Below are 21,975 nucleotides of genomic sequence, written 5' to 3'. Positions count from 1 at the left end.
GATTTTATCAAGGGGTATAGGGAACATTTTGAACCCAGAGGTATGACACAGAATTTGATAATATTAGGTCATCATATTGAATAAGTTGTCATTAGTCTTGAACGCAAGTGCTCGCTACTTGAGTTTGCATCAGGTACTCGGGTATGCATCAAGTATCACAGGTGCTCAAGTGACATGCACGAGTCCACATCCCGCATGTTTTATGGTTGTTAGACACCCAAAGCAAACCATGCGGGGATTGCCCATGCATGACGGGCAATCCCCACATGTGTTTTTTGGCTGTATAACAGCCGTGAAACATATGGGGCAGAGACTTGAGCATGTCACTCGAGCACCCGCGATACTCGGTGCATACCCAAGTACCCAATGCAAACTCAAGTAGTGAGCACTTGCGATCAACACTAGTTGCCATATCGTCATCATTTTGTTCTTTACTTTTGAAAAAATCCCAACCCCAACACAACAGTAACCCCAACCCTAATACAACCCTAACCCTAACACAACCTAACCCCAATCCTAATACAACCCTAACACAACCCTAACCTCAACCCTAATACAACCCTAACACAATTCTAAACCCAAACCTATTACAAACCTAACCCTAACACAACCCTAACCGTAGCTTGAGATGAGTGAATCCGATCATGCAACTAAAATTTGACAAGAATATGGCACATTCAGATTTGTGATCGGAAAGGCGAGCAAGATTTCTTAAATTCGTCAATGTTCGGAGAATAAATGCAGGAATGTGATTGTGGGGCAACTACAGCATTTTGAACAGTTTGGCTAGCATAGTGCCTGTTTATGATAAGTGGGGGGATGTGTTAGATGAGTGGAGGGGCTGAGGAAAGCTCAGAACAGGTCAGATCAGCGGCCCGCTTGTAATCTTTTTTTTTTTTCCTGTAGGCTGTAACTTTAAGTCAGGGAAGCGCGACTAGACAATCAGAGCGCAGGAAGCATCCACACTGTCCAGACACAAGGGCTTCTGCCATTGGCTGCTGAAATCACATGTCCTCTCTATGTAAAGAGCGGACATGTTCCCTCAGCACCATTTTATGCATGTCTCTGCTGACAGACAGTCCTGCTCAGTGTGCCCCTGTGTACTGAGAGATTTTAGCTAGATAGATAGGCGCTTGTGTGGAAGTCCTGTGCTGTGTACCTGTGAAATAAATGTTGCAGCCCTTTTTTTTTTCTTGTGCAATTACTGAGATTCTGGCAGAAGCAGCAGGGCCCATGCCATAGAAGTGTGTTGTGCAACGGTTGTATTGTGCTCCATGCATGAGTATGACTTAAATCTATTTTTTCACGTGCTAATGTGATAAACCGAGCAAGCAAGCCCTTGTAGCCCACCTTTTGATTTTGTGGGGTAAAAATTGAGCTGTATGCAGACTCTGCAGAGCTTCTCAGTGCAGAGCACAAAAACCTTTTTATTTTTTCATTTGCTAATGTGATAGTGCAAGCTATAGCAGCCCACTTTGTCATTTTTTGGTAGGTGAAATTCAGCAGTATGCACAGTAAAAAAAATTGATTTTTTTCTCTTGCCAGCAAGAGTCCACCAAAGATTGTTTTGTGTCGCAAATGTGATACACTCTGCTAAAAGCCACCTACTATTTTAGTGGTGTTGACGTTCAACTGTTTTCAGAGTAAAAAAATAGATTTTTTTCTCTTGCTAGGCAGAGTCCAAAAAATATGTTTTTGTGTGGCAAACGTGACACATTCAGCTATAAGCCAGCTACTATGTTATTGGCTGTGAACTTGAACTGTTTTCATAGTAAAAAAAAAAAAAATTTTCTGTTGCTAGCCACAGTCCACCAAAGATTTTTTTGTGTCGCAAATGTGATACACTCTGCTAAAAGCCACCTACTACATTAGTGGCTTTGAAGTTCAGCTTTTTTCAGAGTAAAAAAATATATTTTTTCTGTTGCTAGCCAGACTACAAAAAATAATACCTGAGGCTCGTGCGGACTCTACTGTGCTGTCAGGGCAACAAGAGGAAATGGGTCACTCTGAGGGCGAGGACTGGGTTTAACACATTGGATGATGACGAGGTTGAAGATCCTACTTGGTGTTAACTCAGAGTCATGCAGCTGAGTAGCTCATCTGATGAGGTGGCGGAGGAAGACGCGGAGGTTACTTTTAGCCCTACAGCGCAGACATGGAGTGATGCAAGCACGAGGAGCACTGCATCCTTAGCCACAACCATGGTTGTGGCCAGCAGCGGTCGCAGGTCTGCAGCTCGCAGGGGCGGCAAGGGTTGCCTAGCCTGGGCCTTTTTTGTTACCGCAAAGGATGAGTCAACTCACGTTATCTGTAAACTTTGAAAGGAAAAACTCAGTAGAGGGAAAAACTGCAATAATTTGACTACTACATGCATGAACGTTCACATGCGCAAATAACATGCGTTACGCTGGGAATCTCACAGCACTGAAATGCGGACAAGCGGACCTCAACAACCATCAGCAGCCCCATCAACCGTATCCACTGCTTCTTCCTCCTCCTCTGTTACCGTGCCAAGTATTGTCACGCAGGTGTCCCACCGCAGAACCTCCGGTTCTCTACCCGCTCTAGTCAGGCTGAGTGAGAGCCCGTCAGCTCTAACTGAAGCGGATATGCCTGCTGTGTTTGTTTCACCGAGCACACCACATTTTTCTCAATCCACCATAACATCTGCCCCTGCACCTCACTCACGGTCCACCAGTTTGTCCGTTTCACCGTACTCTGCCCTCTCTCAGCACTGCAGCCAGCCCTCGGTCCTGCAGTTGTGGTCACGTAAAAGATTGTTTCATCCTACACATGACAAAGCTAATGGGTTGAACTCCACTATCTCCAATCTGTTGGCCACGGAAATGGTGGTATTAGGCCTCAATTTTTTTTTTAATGTGAACACTCCTGATTGTGTTTCCATCTGCTGGGTTGGCTGAAGTAGAAGAGGTGTCTGTCCCCATTATAATACTTATACTCAATTTAAATTAATTGTTTGGTGCAGATATTGTTCTCACAGGAGAACACATTATAAAATAGAAATTGGTTTTCTTTCTACCGTGGTATATAAAGCAGGCTACATCGCAGCTTAAAATTCTTTGGGGCAGATATTGTTCTCCATACTGTTAGAACCCTCCTGTTAGTTTTTTTCTATTTTGTGGTCACGTGACCTGCTGCCTATTTATTCCAGCTCCGCCCTTCTGGCTTTGCTGGACTTTGGTGTTTCTTTGACTCTTAATCTAGCCAGGTGCTTTGCACCTGTCTCTATAGTTTGCTTGGTCCTTGGACCTCTAAGTATTTTTGTCTGTTTGTCTTTTTGCTCCGCTACAACTTCTGCTAGTAGGTGTCAATTTTTGACCCAGTCCTTAGTACTTTTAGGGACCCCTCCCTTATATCTATAGGTCTTCGTTCTGACTAGCTGAGGACGAAGGCGGGTCTGTTCACAAGGAACAGGTTGCCCGCTGCATCGTAGGGAATCAGTTTAGTCCTCTTGTAAGAACAGTTTTCCTATCTTTCCTTAGTTCTTGTAGCAGATCATAGCAGTAAGTCCAGCCCTAAATAAAAAAATATATATATATCCTAAGGAACGAAATCCGGAGATCAGCATGGTGTCTGTTCAGGAATTAGCTCAACGCCTACAGGGATTGTCTCAGGAGGTGGCCGAGCTCCAGCAACACGTGAGTAGCTGTCCTGGAGCGCATTTTGTTGGACCGAAGGTAGGACTGCCTGATTTTTTTTATGGTAAACAACAAGATTTTTTTTCCTTTAAAAATGCTTGTTTATTATATTTTCGATTGAGACCCAGGTCCTCTGGGAATGAATCACAGCGCATTGGGTTTGTCATGTCACTTTTGCGCAAGGAACCACAGGGATGGGCCTTTTCTCTCCAACCTAATGATCCGTGTTTTAGATCAGTGGAAGATTTTTTTTCTGCTATGGGTTTGTTGTATGACGATCCTGATCGAGTCTCTTCTGCTGAGACACAACTGAGACGTTTAAATCAGGGGTCAGGTGATGTTGAAAATTATTGTACACACTTCAGAAGGTGGTCTTCTGAAGTGAGATGGAATGATTCGGCGTTAAAATGTTTGTTTCTTGCTGGCCTAAGTGAAAGGGTTAACGATCTGCTGATTGCTTTCCCTGCACCTGGAAACTTGCAAGAAGCCATACAATTAGCTATACGGGTGGACAGGAGACTGCGTGCCAGGGTTAATGAGGAGAAAACTTCAGCTATGGCAGCTCCTAGTCATCAGAGGGTCTGCTCGGACGACAGAGAACCGATGGAGATTGGGGTGATGCCACTCCGCTCTCAGGAAAAAGACCGCAGGTTTTCCAAGGGATTGTGTTTTTACTGTGGTAAATCTGACCATTTTATTAAGAACTGTGAGCTTCTGTTAAACAAAGAAAAAAAAAGGTCAGTTACGCCTATATTGCTTGTTTAAACTCTAAGGGAGTATTTCTTTCAGGGAGTACCTCATTGCAGAAGGAGTTGATTGAATTTCAGGTATTTGTGGATTGTGGTTCTACACTGAATGTGATTGATAAGGGATTTTTGGAAAAACTTAAATTGGAACCTAAACCTTTGTCATCTCCTATTTCTGTGGTTGCTGTTGATAACACTCCTTTGAAATGTGTTACTCACAAGGTTTTTGAATTTCCCCTCACTATTAATGGTATTCACCAAGAGAATTTGGATTTAGTGGTATTAAATAATTTACCTTCTCCAGTAGTGTTAGGTTTGCCTTGGTTAAATCTGCACAATCCTATACTGGACTGGTCTACTAATGAGATTAAATCTTGGAGTCCGAAGTGTTATGATAAATGTTGTAACGGTCGCATTGCTGCTGTGGAAAGAGGGGAATTACCTGTACCTATTCAGGATTTTTGGAATGTTTTTTCAGAGGAGGAGTCGCAAATTCTACCTCCTCATAGGGACTATGATTGCACCATTGAGTTTGTTCCTGGAGCTACTCTTCCCAAGAGTCGCTTATTTAATCTTACCATCCCTGAAAGAAAAGCCTTGGAGGAATACATACAGACGAGCTTGGCTGCTGGTCACATTAGACCTTCTAAGTCACCTGTAGCTGTTGAATTTTTTTTCGTAAAAAAAAAAGACGGCGGTTTACGTCCATGTCTGGACTTTCGCGAAATTAATAAAATTACCGTACGCAATTCCTACCCACTGCCGTTAATTCCTGACTTGTTAACCAGTTAGTGAGGGCCAAGTGGTTCTCTAAAATTGATCTCCGGGGGGCATACAATTTGTTGCGAATGGTGGGTGATAAATGGAAGACTGCTTTTAACACTCCGGTGGGTCATTTTGAGAATCTGGTTATGCCTTTTGGTCTTACTAATGCACCAGCATTTTTTCAGAACCTTATTAATGACATCCTGAGACCTTTGATTGGTAAGAATGTGGTGGTGTATTTGGATGACATTTTGATTTATTCGCCAGATCTGGAGTCTCATTGGCAGAGCGTACGTGAGGTATTGCAGTTATTAAGTGACAATTCACTTTTTGCTAAGCTGGAGAGATGTGAGTTCGCTGTGCAGAGAATTAGTTTTTTGGGCTACATTATCTCCAGCAAGGGCTTTGAGATGGACCCGGTGAAGGTTCAGGCTGTGCAGGAATGGCCTAGGCCTATTGGTTTATAATCGATACAGAGATTTTTGGGTTTTGCCAATTATTACAGAAAATTCACTAAGAATTTTTCTATAATTGTTAAGCCGCTGACTGATCTCACTAGGAAAGGTGTGAATACGGTCCAGTGGACTACTGAGGCCATTGAAGCTTTTGTGTATCTCAAGGAGAGGTTCAGTTCTGCCCCCATCCTTATGCAGCCTGATGAGACCAAGCCTTTTTTGGTCGAGGTTGATGCTTCGTCGGTGGGGGTCGGTGCGGTTTTGTCTCAGGAGAAGAAGGATGGGGTTCATCCCTGTGCTTTTTTTTTCAAAAAAATTTTATGAAACCGAACTTTATTACGATGTTGGTAATCAGGAATTGCTGGCTATCAAACTCGCATTTGAACATTGGCGTCATTTCTTGGAAGGTGCTAAATTTCCCATTCAGGTTTTCACTGATCATAAGAATCTGATCTATCTAGATGCCGCCAAGCGCTTGAATGCCCGTCAGGCTAGGTGGGCACTGTTTTTTTTGCGGTTTAATTTTTCTGTTACTTACATCCCGGGTACTAAGAATGTTAAAGCCGATGCTTTATCTCGCAGTTTTTCTCCCATGGTTGGTACCGAGGAGGAGTAGAGCATTTTACAGGAAGGAGTTGTGATAGCAGCATTGGACTCCGTTTTGGAAGATGGGATTCTGAAAGCCCAGGAGGATGCCCCATCTAACACTCCCCATGGGAGGTTGTTTGTACCTAGAACCTTTAGGAGAGAGTTGTTTGTGGAGTATCATGAGTCTCGGTTGGCAGGTCATCCAGGAATTTCTGAGACTAAGAGACTGGTAGGTCGCAGTTTTTGGTGGCCTGGGTGGCAGAAGGAAATCATTAAATGGGTGCGTCAATGTACGGTGTGTGCTAGATCAAAGGCTTCACATGCCCCTGCTGCGGTGTTGCTTTGCCCTCTGGAGGCTTCTAGTGCACCTTGGATGCATCTTGCAATGGATTTTATTACTGACCTTCCTGTGTCCGAGGGTTTCACTGTCATCTGGGTAGTCGTGGACCATTTTAGCAAGATGTGTCACTTGGTTCCTTTCATTAAACTACCCTGCGCTAAGATACTCGCTAAGGCTTTTGTCAAGGAAATTGTCAGACTCCATGGCGTTCCCACCGACATTATTTCTGATAGGGGACCTCAGTTTGTGGCTCGTTTTTGGTGTGCCTTTTGTGACAGGTTGGGAGTTCATTTGTCATTTTCATCTGGGTATCATCCTGAGTCTAATGGACAGACAGAAAGAAAGAACCAGGATGTTGAGCAGTTTTTGCGTTGTTTTGTGGCAGACAATCAAGAGGGGTGGTCTGAGTTTCTGCCACTTGCTGAATTTGCTCTTAACAACCATACATCCTCTTCTGCTGGGTGTTCTCCGTTTTTTTGTTGTACTGGGAGACATCCGTCGTTTGGTTCGTTCTCCAAATTGGGGTTGGCTGTGCCGGAGGAGGAGAATTTTTCCGGTGATTTGGAGACAGTTTGGACTGATGTACTTTGTAACCTTCAAGAGGCTAACAAAAAGTCTAAGAAGTATTTTAACAGGAAATGTCAAGACGTTTTGTTTACTGTTGGTGACATGGTTTGGTTGCCCTCAAATAATCTGCGGTTCAGGATTCCTTCTAAGAAATTGGGTCCGAAGTTTGTGGGACCATTTAAGGTGCTTCAGGTGGTTAACCAGTCTGCTGTTAGGTTGGAGGTTCCCTCCTCCTGGAAGATTAATCCGGTATTTCATGTTTCCTTGTTGAAAAGAGCTGATGTATCGGATAGGGATGCCACTGTCACAGTTCCTCCGGTGGTGGAAGACGGTGAATATGAAATTTCTCGTATCCTGAATTCCAGAAGGCATAGAGGGAGATTGCAGTATCTCGTCGCTTGGAAAGGTTTTGGTCCTGAGGATAACTCCTGGGTAAGGGCAGATGATGTCTCTGCTCCTAGACTTATCAGAGCGTTCCACAGGAGGTTTCCTGATAGGCCTGGGCCTGGAGGATCCGGAAGATCCTCATAGAAGAGGGGGTACTGTTAGAACCCTCCTGTTAGTTTTTTTCTATTTTGTGGTCACGTGACCTGCTGCCTATTTATTCCAGCTCCGCCCTTCTGGCTTTGCTCGACTTTGGTGTTTCTTTGACTCTTAATCTAGCCTGGTGCTTTGTACCTATCTCTATAGTTTGCTTGGTCCTTGGACCTCTAAGTAGTTTTGTCTGTTTGTCTTTTTGCTCCGCTACAACTTCTGCTAGGAGGTGTCCATTTTTGTCCCAGTCCTTAGTACTTTTAGGGACCCCTCCCTTATATCTATAGGTCTGCGTTCAGACTAGCTGAGAACGAAGGCGGGTCTGTTCACAAGGAACAAGTTGCCCGCTGCATCGTAGGGAATCAGCTTAGTCCTCTTGTAAGGACAGTTTTCCTATCTTTCCTTAGTTCTTGTAGCAGATCATAACACATACAGGGGTACACAGACCTGATAAACTCAAAATTGGTATATAAAGCAGGCTACATCTCCGCTTAAAATAGTTTGAGGCAGATATTCTTCTCCACACAGGAGTACACAGACATGATAAACTCAAAACTGGTATATAAATCAGGCTACATCTCCACTTAAACTTGTTTGGGGCTGATATAGTTCTCCATACAGGGGAAAAAAAAAAAGGTTGGGTCCGAGCTGCTTCCTGACCCTCGACTGTACTGTGCTGTCAGAGAAAGAAGAGGAAGAGGGTGACTCTGAGGATGAGCAATGGGATAACACATTGGATGATGATGAGGTTGTACATCCACGTTGATGTGAACCCAGAGGCATGCAGCTGAGTAGGTCAAAAGGTGGAGGAGGAGGAAACGAGGAGGTGACGTTGTGTCCTCTATGGCGCAGACACAGAGTGATGCAAGCACGAGGAGCACTGCTTTATTCTTACCCACAACTGTGGCAGTGACCAGCAGCGGTCGCGGGTCTGCAGCTCGCAGGGGCAGCAAGGGTTGCCTAGCCTGTGCCTTTTTTGAGACCGCAAAGGATGAGCCAACTCATGTTATCTGCACACTTTGCGATAAAAAACTCAGTAGAGGTAAAAAGTGCAATCATTTGACTAACACATACCTGAACCTTCACATGCGCAATCAACATGCATTACTCTGGCAATCTCACTGCAATAAAATGCGGACTTCAACATCTATCAGCCACCCCATCAAACGCATCTGCTGCTTCTTCCTCCTCCTCTGTTACCGTGCCAAGTATTGTCACGCAAGTCTCCCACCGCAGAGCTTCCGATTCTCTACCTGCTCCAGTCAGGCTGAGTGAGAGTCCGTCAGCTGTAACAGAAGCGGATGTGCCTGCTGTGTTTGTTTCACCGAACACACCACATGTTTCTCAATCCACCGTAACATCTGCTCTTGCACCTCACTGACGGTGCAGCAGTTGTCCGTTTCATCATACTCCGCCCTCTCTCAGCACTGCTGTCAGCCCTCGGTCCCGCAGTTATGGTCACATAAAAGATTGTTTCTTCCTACACATGACAAAGCTAAGAGATTGAACTCCACCATCTCAAATCTGTTGGCAATGGAAATGGTGGTGTCAGGCCCTAATGTTTTGAACTGTGAACCCTCTTGTATGGCTGCTTTTTTACTGAGGAGGAACCAGAGAACCTGGGGGAAACCCCCACAAACATGGGGAGAGCATACAAACTACTTGCAGATGTTGTTCTCTATCATCATAAAGGAGTTAGCTCGTTGTCTAGGAGAACGACCACTGCTGCTGTCTACCTTGTGAACATTGTGTTGAAGCTTGCAAGGTGTCACAGGTTTACCGTGACAGAGACAAGCCAGAAGACCGCAGCGTCTAATTCCTCTCACTCTTGTGCTATGCAGGCTGTCAGCCCTGCGGACACAAGTTATGTAGAACGTGCACTGAGCATGACCTACCTAACTTCCTGATGTCTGGTGACCCAGATGTTGTCACCATGGCAACAATCGGGACCTGGTGCTCACAGCTCACAGCACGGGGTCACCGATACAAGGTAAGAGGGGCGCTCTTACCTTTGCTTGCCCCATAAATGCTGCAATTGACTTCGATCCCAGCATTTCAGGGGTTAATATGACGGGAGCAGTGCGGCACTGCTCCTGGCACATAGTACTGGGTTTCAGCTGTTAGAATCAGCTGACACCCGGCGGCGATCGTGCCCGCACTGCCTTTGTATGGGCACTATTGCCAAGGCATAATAATAGATACCTGGTCAATAAGGCCCAGGGCGCAGGTACCTATTATTACACCCGACGTCAGAAAGGGGTTAAAGCATCCCTCCCATTAAAATCTTTATCCTATTGATATATTGCAATCATAATACTATATAGCACGGTGTACTTACAATTGCTCATTTTTCCCTTCTACCCAGTTAATTCTTCTCTTTTCCATTAGGTCTATGACATCATGTGATTAAAAACTGACTAGCTGAAGTCAATTTTTCCTGTATGACTCATGAGTCATTGCAAAAGTTCCTGGCAGGGGGAGGAGGGAGCAACTGGGTCAGGAGTTGAAGAAACTTACTGATTCAATATAGAGCAGAGAAAAGAGAATAATTTGCTGGTTAGAAAGGCAAAATGAGCAATTGTAAGTTCACAATGCTATATAATATAATGATTGCAATATATTAAGAGGATAAAAACTTTGATGGGAGTGCTTCTTTAAGACAGACCCATACATTTTTTCATAGGGAAGATGCTTCATAAAAATGTCAGCGGTCTTTTTTTTGAAGCGTCTTCTCTGCTATCTCTTCAGTTGTTTTTTTTTCAAGACTTTGATGCCAGGGTTTTTTTTTTATAATCTAAATTATAATCGGCGAGTGGCTTCCAAACAGAAGTAGTCCAAATGATGAACAGGTCACTTCTTTCAATCAATTAATTGCTTTCGAAGCTTGAAGCAATTAAAAGAAGCTCCAAAAGACTAAACATATGCACAGCAGATCGTTTTGACATTGCTGTGCATTATGTTCATTTTCTTTAGCGTTTTTTTAGCAGTTTTTCAGGTGGATTCCAGGCAGAATCTGTCTGAAAAAGACATTGGGATTTGAGTGCACTAACCCTTGATCCTATAATTTTTGGCATGGAATAGATGTTTTTTTGTTTGTTTGTTTTGTTTTTTTACACAAACAGCGCCACTATTGAGATGCTGTTTTGGGTAAAAGGGTATTCTTTTTTCTTTAAATGTATTTACTTTAATGGAAATTAGTTTTGAAACTTGCCATAGCCTATGGACAGGATTGGTGCTTCTTCTGCGGGAAAATATGCAGTTTCTGTTTTCTAATCCTAGATTACACTTTTCACGTTGTGTAAGAATATATTATAGTTTTATTCCTAGGATTCGACAACCCACATCTTAAAAAAAAAACATCAAAATGATCATCTAGCCTTCCCTGCGAATTTTTATTGGGTGACTTTAAAATATTGCTGCATATGAAAATGTGATTCAGTTCAGAAAAGCAAACAATAGTCAATTTTATGTACAACGTTTTAACTTTAAATTTTATTAAGAAGCCGGGGAATATAATGGCGTTCTGGGAGTGCGACATGTAACAGCGCTGAAGAGAATAATGATGTCCTGTAGAGACACTATACTAAAAGAGGAAACAGACTAGAGCAAGGATTATGCCACATCATCTCACATTTCAGAGGGACCAAGTCTGTGTAATTGGCAGGGTAGACAGATATCATGGGAGAATTAGCATAGACAGACAGTGGATAAAGAAATGGGACAAAAATGATTGCCATTACTGTCAAACACATGCATGGATAAAGCATCAAATATAAAACATATAGGCTGTCATTTATTAATAAGAAGAGTTGTACGGTATGTGCATAGTATTATGATAGATGGATAAATGGATTGGTTTCTTATGAAAAATGTAGGGATTTGTAAAAAAGAAAAAAAAACACTGTTGAAATTGGATTTTTAAAGGGATTGACAAGGACTTTACATTGACAGTCTAGCTATAGGATAGCTCATCAATATTTAATTGGTGGGGGTCCAGCACCCTCACCAATCAGCTGGACGGAAGTGCTCAGCTCCGGGTACTGCACTTCTGACCCTTATTGATTCAAATACGGGGCGGACAGGTACGACCTGGCCGCTGTAACTATACAGTTAACAGACCTGTGTAGCTCCACAATTGAGCCCTTTTGACCGATGCCAGGACAAGGAACAGCTGATGAGCAAGGATGCTGGATGTTACACCTCCACAATCAGAAACTTACGACCTATCCTAGTTATAGGCTATCAATGTAAAAGTCCTGGGCAACCCCTGTAATGGTTATTTTTACAGTTTTGTAAATAGCACAGAAAAACCTCTCTCTTAAAACATAACTTTTAATAAGTCTATAATAAAATATTCTAGAACAATTGACAACACTATGGGCAGCACGGTGGCTGAGTGGTTAGCACTGCAGCCTTGCAGTGCTGGGGTCCTAGGCTCAAATCCCACCAAGGACAACATCTGCAAGGAGTTTGTATGTTCTCCCCGTGTTTGCTTGGGTTTCCTCCTACTGATAGGGAATCTAGATTGTGAGCCCCAATGGAGACAGCGATGATAATGTATGTAAAGCGCTTTGGAATATGTTGGCGCTATATAAAAATAAAGATTATTATTATTACAACCAACAAAGGTAAGTTCACCTGTGTTACCTACATAATGACCAAAATGATCTTATGCATTTAAACTACACATAGTAACGACAAACTAAATGAAAAAGTGCCAGTGTATGGGAGCCAAGGGGAATCCAGTTCTGTAAAATTCCAGGGGTAGTCACATAGAATTTTCACCTTTGTCTGCCCTGTCATGCCTTGTATGTTTTCTCTGGCCTAACAAGGGCAGTACCAAAGTATGGCTCTGATAGTAACCCCAGAGGGATAACACAGCACACATAGATGAAAATTGGTCCCAACTATAACTGGAACCTTAAGGAACTGTATGTCCCTTGGATCAAATGGGTGAGATCTAAACATTTTATATGCACTGGCACTTTTTCATTTAGTTTGTCTTTACTATGTGTAGTTTAAAGGCATAAGGTAATTTTGGTCATTATATGGGTAGCACAGGTGAACCTACCTTTGCTGGTTGTCAAATGTCCTGGAATATTTTATTATAAAATTATTAAAAGTTATGTTTAAAGAGTGAGTTTTTCTATGCTGCCTGAATTATAATCCTTAAAAACCAGACCTTATAATATATAGCAGGAACCACAGCTATTTATCAGTTTTGTAAATAGCCAAGTGAATTTTCAAGATCCTATCCTTTCAGGCAAGTTTCACAAATCCGTCATTTGTATTTTGTTTTTTTTACATACATGAAAATAGATTGATTTTTATAAGTGTTTTTGATCAGATTTAAATCAGTGTTTGGTCAGTGTGTCAGTATTAGGCCTCGGCCCCACTATCAGTGTTTGGTCAGTATTCGGTCAGGATTTTTCTCAGAAGTGGGAGCCCAAACCAGGTGAGGAACAATCAGAGAAAAGGTATTGTGACAAAGTCACTGGTAGAATACTGGAGGGGAGATATGTTTCACTGAGGCTATCAGCTTCAGTGATGTGAAACATGGAAACAATCAGAGAAAAGGTATAATAGAAACAAGTGCACCAATTCTGCATTTATCACCCACTGCTGGTTTTGGTTCCCACTCCTGAGAAAAAATACTGACCGAATACAGGACAAATACTGATAGTGGAGCTGTGGACTTACCATCAAGGTTTCATCAGTTTGTCTTGTATACAAAAAGAAAAAAATCAATGCATGTGTCAAATGCAATCTGCCTGCAAAACACCACAAAAGTGCCCCAAAAAATGAACATAGTGCACAGTAAAGTCAAAACTACATTGCTGTGGACATGTTCCACCTTATGTCACTTATTTTCAGGTTTACAAAATTCCAGAGAAAAAAAGTGATACTTGAAGCATCTTCTTCTTTAAAAACAAACATTTTTGATTCCTGAAAAAAGATATAACCTTAAGGTATATGCACATTGAACTCGTCAAAAAGTCTCAATGTGCACATACCTTTGGGTATGTACACACGGGCGTATTTTTCAGGAGGAGTCCACTTGACGTTAATCTTAAAAAGCACTGAAAAAGTGCCCCATAAAATTAACATAATTAACAGCACTGTCAAAACTGCACTGCTGTGCACATGTTCCATCCTATGTCATTTATTTTACTGCTTCAATGTTCAGAAACCTGAAGCTGTTAAAAGAAGTGACATGCTCATTCTTTGGGCTTTCGAGCTGTATTTAATAATATAGAGTAAAAGACACCGGCAGCGAGGCAACCTCAAGAATGACAGCAAAACTGCTGGCGAAGTTGCCTCAGAAAAATGACCATTGACATTTTCCTAAAGTAGCTTTGCCTGGGATAACTTGCAGCGCTGATATATTACAACCCCTGGCAAAAATTATGAAATCATCGGGCTCGGAGGATGTTCATTCAGTTGTTAATGTTGTTGAAAAAAAGCAGATCACAGACATGGCACAAAACTAAAGTCATTTCAAATGGCAACTTTATAGCTTTAAGAAACACTAAAAGAAATCAAGATAAAAAAAATGTGGTACTCAGTAAGGGTAATTTTTTTCAGACCAAGCAGAGGGAAAAAATTATGGAATCACTCAATTCTGAGGAAAAAATTTTGGAATCACCCTGTAAATTTTCATTTCCAAAACTAACACCTGTATCAAATTAGATCTGCTCGTCAGTCTGCATCTAAAAAGGAGTGATCACACCTTGGAGAGCTGTTGCGCAAAGTGGACTGACATGAATCATGGCACCAACATGAGAGATGTCAATTGAAACAAAGGAGAGAATTATCAAACTCTTAAAAGAAGGTAAATCATCATGCAATGTTGCAAAAGATGTTGGTTGTTCACAGGCAGCTGTGTCTAAAATCTGGACAAAATACAAACAACATGGGAAGGTTGTTAAAGGCAAACATACTGGTAGACCAAGGAAGACATCAAAGTGTCAAGACCGGAAACTTAAAGCAATATGTCTCCAAAACAGGAAACGCACAACAAAACAAATGAGGAATGAATGGGAGGAAATTGGAGTCAATGTCTGTGACCGAACTGTAAGAAACCACCTAAAGGAAATGGGATTTACATACAGAAAAGCTAAACAAAAGCCATCATTAACACCTAAACAGAAAAAAACAAGGTAACAATGGGCTAAGGAAAAGCAATCATGGACTGTGGATGACTGGATGAAAGTCATATTCAGTGATGAATCGCAAATCTGCATTGGGCAAGGTGATGATGCTGGAACTTTTGTTTCGTGCCGTTCCAATGAGATTTATAAAGATGACTACATAAAGAGAACATGCAAATTTCCACAGTTATTGATGATATGGGGCTGCATGACAGGTAAAGGCACTTGGGAGATGGCTGTCATTACAGCTTCAATAAATGATCAAGTTTACATTGATATTTTGGACAGTTTTCTTATCCCATCAATTGAAAGGATGTTTGGAGATGATGACATAATTTTACAAGATGATAATGCATCCTGCCATAGAGCAAAAACTGTGAAAACATTCCTTGAAAGAAGACACATAAGGTCAATGTCAAGGCCGGCAAATAGTCTGGATCTCAATCCAATTGAAAATCTTTGGTGGAAGTTGAAGAAAATGGTCCATGACAAGGCCCCAACCTGCAAAGCTGATCTGGCAACAGCAGTCAGAGAAAGTTGGAGCCAGATTGATGAAGAGTACTGTTTGTCACTCATTAAGTCCATGCCTCAGAGACTGCAAGCTGTTATTAAAGCCAGAGATGGTGCAACAAAATACTAGTGATGTATTGGAGTGTTTTTTTGTGTGTTTGTTTTTCATGATTCCATAATTTTTTCCTCAGAATTGAGTGATTCCATAATTTTTTCCCTCTGCTTGGTCTGGAAAAAATTACCCTTACTGAGTATCACATTTATTATCTTGCTTTCTTTTAGTGTTTCTTAAAGCCATAAAGTTGCCATTTGAAATGACTTTAGTTTTGTGCCATGTCTGTGATCTGCTTTTTTTCAACAACATTAAACAACTGAATGAACATCCTCCGAGCCCCGTGATTCCATAATTTTTGCCAGGGGTTGTAGAGGCACCATATGCACTTAGCCTAAGGGAACATTGTGCATAATGACATTTTTTTAAGGTGGTCAAATTCAGTAAACACTCCTTCTTTGGATATATTCACATTTAATTTTTTTAGCTGAATTTTTTGGAGCAGAAATGCTCCAAAATCCTCTTTAAGAACTCAAAACACCTGAAAAACTTGAGTTTCTGCCCAGTTTCTTCTCCAAAAACTCAGTAAGAAAAGTTAGTGTGAACACATCCTTTAGGCATGTGCACACAACGTCTTTAAGCCACTTGTGCACCCTCCGTAGCTTTTCTAGGCTATGTTGCTTTAGGTAAAAAGGGATGATATTTTTTCCGAAGAGGATACCAACTGCTATAGGAGATTGACATTTAATCCCACTTCCATTTTGAAGGCCAGCTACCAGACATTGTAGATGAATCTTTCCATGAGGGAGTTTACCTTAAGGTTGTCAAAGACATCCTCATACCGCTTGTCTATATTGATTTCCCAAGGTGCAAAGGGGTATGTCTTTTCTGTCTTGTTGTCCTATCATATATGCAAATGTAAGTCTTTCTGAGTCTATCTGTAAATACTTGGATTCTTATCTTAAACCCTTATTGGAAACACTACCATCATACTTAAAGTATACAGGCATTGTACTCAAAAAGGTTAAGACTATCTTTATGGAGGATGGGACGTGACTTGTGACTTTTTGTGTTGAATCTTTATATATTTACATCAGACATAAAGATGACGATGTTGATCACCCCTCAGAGGAAGCTGCATGCGAAATGCACGTCAGGGGTGTTTTCATTGGCAGCCACACAGCTTTATTACTTGGTGCTATTCCCTATTTTGGCTTGTATTGTTATCTTCCTTTATTTGGATTATGCATTGGCCTTACTTTTGGCCTTTGAGACATCATCTGTATATCACTGTATCGGAAATTGTGGGTACACATTAATCTTTGAGCCATATACAGTACACGGCTCGCTGTATACCCTCTAATTGTATTCCCTTATTAGTACACAGTATTCTCTGAGCCATAGGTTCTGTTTTCATATTTCCAATTGGATTTCTTCCATATGCATCGGTAGGACTCTGATCCATCATTTATTACTAGTTTCTATTAATCTTATTCGGTGTCTATAAGGTTGTTGTGTATTTTATATGAGGTAGGACTGTGTTCCACCGTACTTTATCATATATTGTGTTACTTATTTCTTGATGCATATTTATCTATAATATAATCGTACAAGCATCCCTCTGTCTGAAGCTTCTAAAGACTGCGCAAGACCAGAATTAGGGGATGAGGGGGCCACTTATACCAGGATTGGGGGATGAGGAGTACCATACATACCAGGATTGGGGGATGAGAGGTACCATGCATACCAGGATTGGGGGATGAGAAGTACCATACATACCAGGATTGAGGGGTGAGGTGTGCCATGCATACCAGGATTGGGGGATGAGGGGTACCATGCATACCAGGATTGGGGGATGAGGGGTACCATGCATACCAGGATTGGGGATGGGGGGTGCCATGCATAAGAAGATTGGGGATGAGGGGTGCCATGCATACCAGCATTTGGGATGAGGGGTGCCATGCATACCAGGAAAGGGATAAGGGGTGCCATGCATACCAAGATAGGGATCTGGGGGGCCATGGATACCAGGATTTGGACAAGGGGCCATGCATACCAGAATAGGGATGAGGGGTACCATGTATACCAGGATAGGGATGAGTGGTACCATGCATACCAGGATGAGGGATGAGGGGTACCATGCATACCAGGATAGGGATGAGGGGTACCACGCATACCAGGATAGGGATGAGGGGTACCATGTATACCAGGAAGGGATGATGGGTGCCATGCATACCAGGATTGGGGATGAGGGGTACCATGCATACCAGGATGAGGGATACCATACATACCAGGATAGGGATGAGGGATGGGGTACCATGCATACCAGGATAAGGCATGAGGGAGCCATGCATACCAGGATGAGGGGCGCCATGCATGCCAGGATTGGGATGAGCTTTGCCATGCATACCAGGATTGGGGGTGAGGGGTGCCATGCATACCAGGATTGGGGGTGAGGGGTGCCATGCATACCAGGATTGGGGGTGAGGGGTGCTATGCATACCAGGATAGGGATGAGGCGTGCCATGCATACCAGGATAGGGATGAAGCATGCATTGCATACCAGGATTAGTGATGAGAGGTGCCATGCATACCAGGATTGAGGGTGAGGGGTGCCATGCATACCAGGATAGGGATAAGGGGTGCCATGCATACCAAGATAGGGATCTGGGGGGCCATGGATACCAGGATTTGGACAAGGGGCCATGAATACCAGAATAGGGATGAGGGGTACCATGTACAGTACAGACCAAAAGTTTGGACACACCTTCTCATTTAAAGATTTTTCTGTATTTTCATGACTTTGAAAATTGTACATTCACACTGAAGGCATCAAAACTATGAATTAACACATGTGGAATTATATACTTAACAAAAAAGTGTGAAGCAACTGAAAATATGTCTTATATTCTAGGTTCCTCAAAGTAGCCACCTTTCGCTTTGATGACTGCTTTGCACACTCTTGGCATTCTCTTGATGAGCTTCAAGAGGTAGTCACCGGAAATGGTTTTCACTTCACAGGTGTGCCCTGTCAGGTTTAATAAGTGGGATTTCTTGCCTTATAAATGGGGTTGGGACCATCAGTTGTGTTGTGCAGAATTCAGGTGGATACACAGCTGATAGTCCTACTGAAAAGACTGTTAGAATTTGTATTATGGCAAGAAAAAAGCAGCTAAGTAAAGAAAAACGAGTGGCCATCATTACTTTAAGAAATGAAGTTCAGTCAGTCTGAAAAATTGGGCAAACTTTGAAAGTGTCCCCAAGTGCAGTTGCAAAAACCATCAAGCGCTACAAAGAAACTGGCTCACATGAGGACCGCCCCAGGAAAGGAAGACCAAGAGTCACCTTATCTTCTGAGTATAAGTTTATCCGAGTCACCAGCCTCAAAAATTGCAGGTTAACAGCAGCTCAGACTAGAGACCAGGTCAATGCCACACAGAGTTCTAGCAGCAGACACATCTCTTCAACAACTGTTAAGAGGAGACTTTGTGCAGCAGGCATTCATGGTAAAATAGCTGCTATGAAACCACTGCTAAGGACAGGCAACAAGCAGAAGAGACTTGCTTTGGCTAAAGAACACAAGTAATGGACATTAGACCAGTGGAAATCTGTGCTTTGGTCTGATGAGTCCAGATTTGAGATCTTTAGTTCCAACCACCATGTCTTTGTGCGACGCAGAAAAGGTGAACGGATGGACTCTACATGCCTGGTTCCCACCGTGAAGCATGGAGGAGGAGGTGTGATGGTGTGGGGGTGCTTTGCTGGTGACACTGTTGGGGATTTATTCAAAATTGAAGGCATACTGAACCAGCATGGCTACCACAGCATCTTGCAGCGGCATGCTATTCCATCCGGTTTGTGTTTAGTTGCACCATCATTTATTTTTCAACAGGACAATGACCCCAAACACACCTCCAGGCTGTGTAAGGGCTATTTGACCAAGAAGGAGAGTGATGGGGTGCTACGCCAGATGACCTGGCCTCCTCAGTCACAAGACCTGAACCCAATCGAGATGGTTTGGGGTGAGCTGGACCGCAGAGTGAAGACAAAAGGGCCAACAAGTGCTAAGCATCTCTGGGAACTCTTTCAAGATTGTTGGAAGACCATTTCCGGTGACTACCTCTTGAAGCTCATCAAGAGAATGCCAAGAGTGTGCAAAGCAGTCATCAAAACAAACGGTGGCTACTTTGAAGAACCTAGAAGACATATTTTGAGTTGTTTCACACTTTTTTGTTAAGTATATAATTCCACATGTGTCAATTCATAGTTTTGATGCCTTCAGTGTGAATGTATAATTTTCATAGTCATGAAAATACAGAAAAATCTTTAAATGAGGTGTGTCCAAACTTTTGGTCTGTACTGTATACCAGGAAAGGGATGAGTGGTACCATGCATACCAGGATGAGGGATGAGGAGTACCATGCATACCAGGATAGGGATGAGGGGTACCACGCATACCAGGATAGGGATGAGGGGTACCATGTATACCAGGAAGGGATGATGGGTGCCATGCATACCAGGATTGGGGATGAGGGGTACCATGCATACCAGGATGAGGGATACCATACATACCAGGATAGGGATGAGGGATGGGGTACCATGCATACCAGGATAAGGCATGAGGAAGCCATGCATACCAGGATGAGGGGCGCCATGCATGCCAGGATTGGGATGAGCTTTGCCATGCATACCAGGATTGGGGGTGAGGGGTGCCATGCATACCAGGATTGGGGGTGAGGGGTGTCATGCATAACAGGATTGGGGGTGAGGGGTGCCATGCATACCAGGATAGGGATGAAGAATGCAATGCATCCCAGGATTAGTGGTGAGAGGTGCCATGCATACCAGGATTGAGGGTGAGGGGTGCCATGCATACCAGGATTGGGGGTGAGTGGTGCCATGCATAGCAGGATAGGGATGAGGGCAGCACATAACAGGAAGGGGAAACTGGATTGGAGAGCACAAATACCAGGATGGGGGCAACACAAATAACCAGATGGGGGCAGCACATACCAGTGTGGGAGACCATATACCAATAAAAATGCTCGCCACCCGGGCATAGAACAGGCTCAATAGCTAGTGTATTATATGGTCATATAGAAGTGGTTTCTTGATTCGCAATTTTGTTGATCATTTTGGGAAGATTTTTTCCTGTGTGGCTTTGCTTGTGTCTGATACTCTCCTTTTATACTTTTTACTTGTCCTTGTCAATCATGTTAATAAAGATAAATTTGTTTACAATTTGACTTATACTACTGTGTTTCTATGTGAATGTTGTGCTTGCAAGGGAGAGCCTTTAATATTTATGGTCAGTTTGATAATTATTTTGTTGAGGAGGAAGGTGAGAAATATGGACAATTTTTGTATCTATTGGAGGAAAGTCATTTTTTTTCCTGCACTTTCTGATTCGCACTTTGCACTCATTTATCGTTTCTGTATGTGTGCAATGTTCTCACCTCCATTATGTGTGTTGTGGCAATTTTAACATTTACTAATTTTATGTTTAATTTTTATATCTAGTGCGTATGTATACTTACTATTAGAGATGAGCGTTGTTCTACTCGAACTGTTCGCCAATCTCAAATTCGAGCTGTTTTGGGCGGTGTTCGAGCCGGTCGGCGAACACGAACAATTTGAGAAAAATTCGGCTGTTCGAGGTTATGTTCGATAACTGTTCGTGCACCAAAATCATAACTGGATTTTTTCTCAGTAATGATGAAAATTAATGTTAATACGCAGTTTGAGTGTACAGCGGGGCGGGGGGAGGGGCAGGGGATGGATCTCTGCAGGAACAATGAAGATCTCCATTTTTTTTTCTCTTTCCCGCATTTGCAGTGGGGAGGTGCAATCTGTCAGCCTATCAGCAGCGCACACACGGAGCGAAGTGCTTTTTTTCACACAAGCAAGGGCATGTGTGATTGGCAGTGTATGTCACATGTCCTTGCCCTATAAGACCAAGCCATTTTCCCCGTCGCCACCATTTTCTCACTGCTGCAGCTGCGTGTTAGACGGCACCGCTGTTGCTGTGTGCGCTATACCTTGTTAATTTCAAGCCAATTTTCGCACAAATATACAGATAGCTTGGGAGTAGGGAATAGTTGTGATTGCAGTCCTTTTAAGGACTAGGTTACAGAATTTCCTACGACTTTTATCAAGCAGGTCTGTGCTCTTAAATAGATTGTGGGAGTAAAGACTAATTGTAATTGGAGTCCTTTTCAGGACTAGGTTACATCAGTTCCTATCAGTTTTTGCCAGGCAGGTCTGTGCCAGTGCTGTGCAAGTTTTTTTCACAGCATTTGGCTGAATCTAGCAAAGCTAATCCTTTTTGGCCTATTGCAGAGTGTGTTAGTCAGTGGAGTAGCCTATCTGTGTTGCAAGATATACCACCTGTGTATAGAATACCAATTTTTTTACTGCACCTAGTGAAGTAAAATCTTTTGGGCATAGCATCATTCTATTAGTCCATCTATACTGACCTCCATCAGGTTGCAAACTGAATATAATTTTTTTCTGCATCTAGCTCTGAAAAAATATTTGGGCTTCTAGCAGTGTGTGGGACTTGGTCTATTAGTCCATCTATACTGACCTCCATCAGGTTGCAAATTAAA

Source organism: Phyllobates terribilis, unplaced genomic scaffold (assembly GCF_046119375.1).
Source record: "Phyllobates terribilis strain yellow unplaced genomic scaffold, ASM4611937v1 Scaffold_3__8_contigs__length_932513732, whole genome shotgun sequence".
NCBI lineage: Eukaryota > Metazoa > Chordata > Amphibia > Anura > Dendrobatidae > Phyllobates > Phyllobates terribilis.
Note: the sequence above shows the minus strand (reverse complement) of the source record.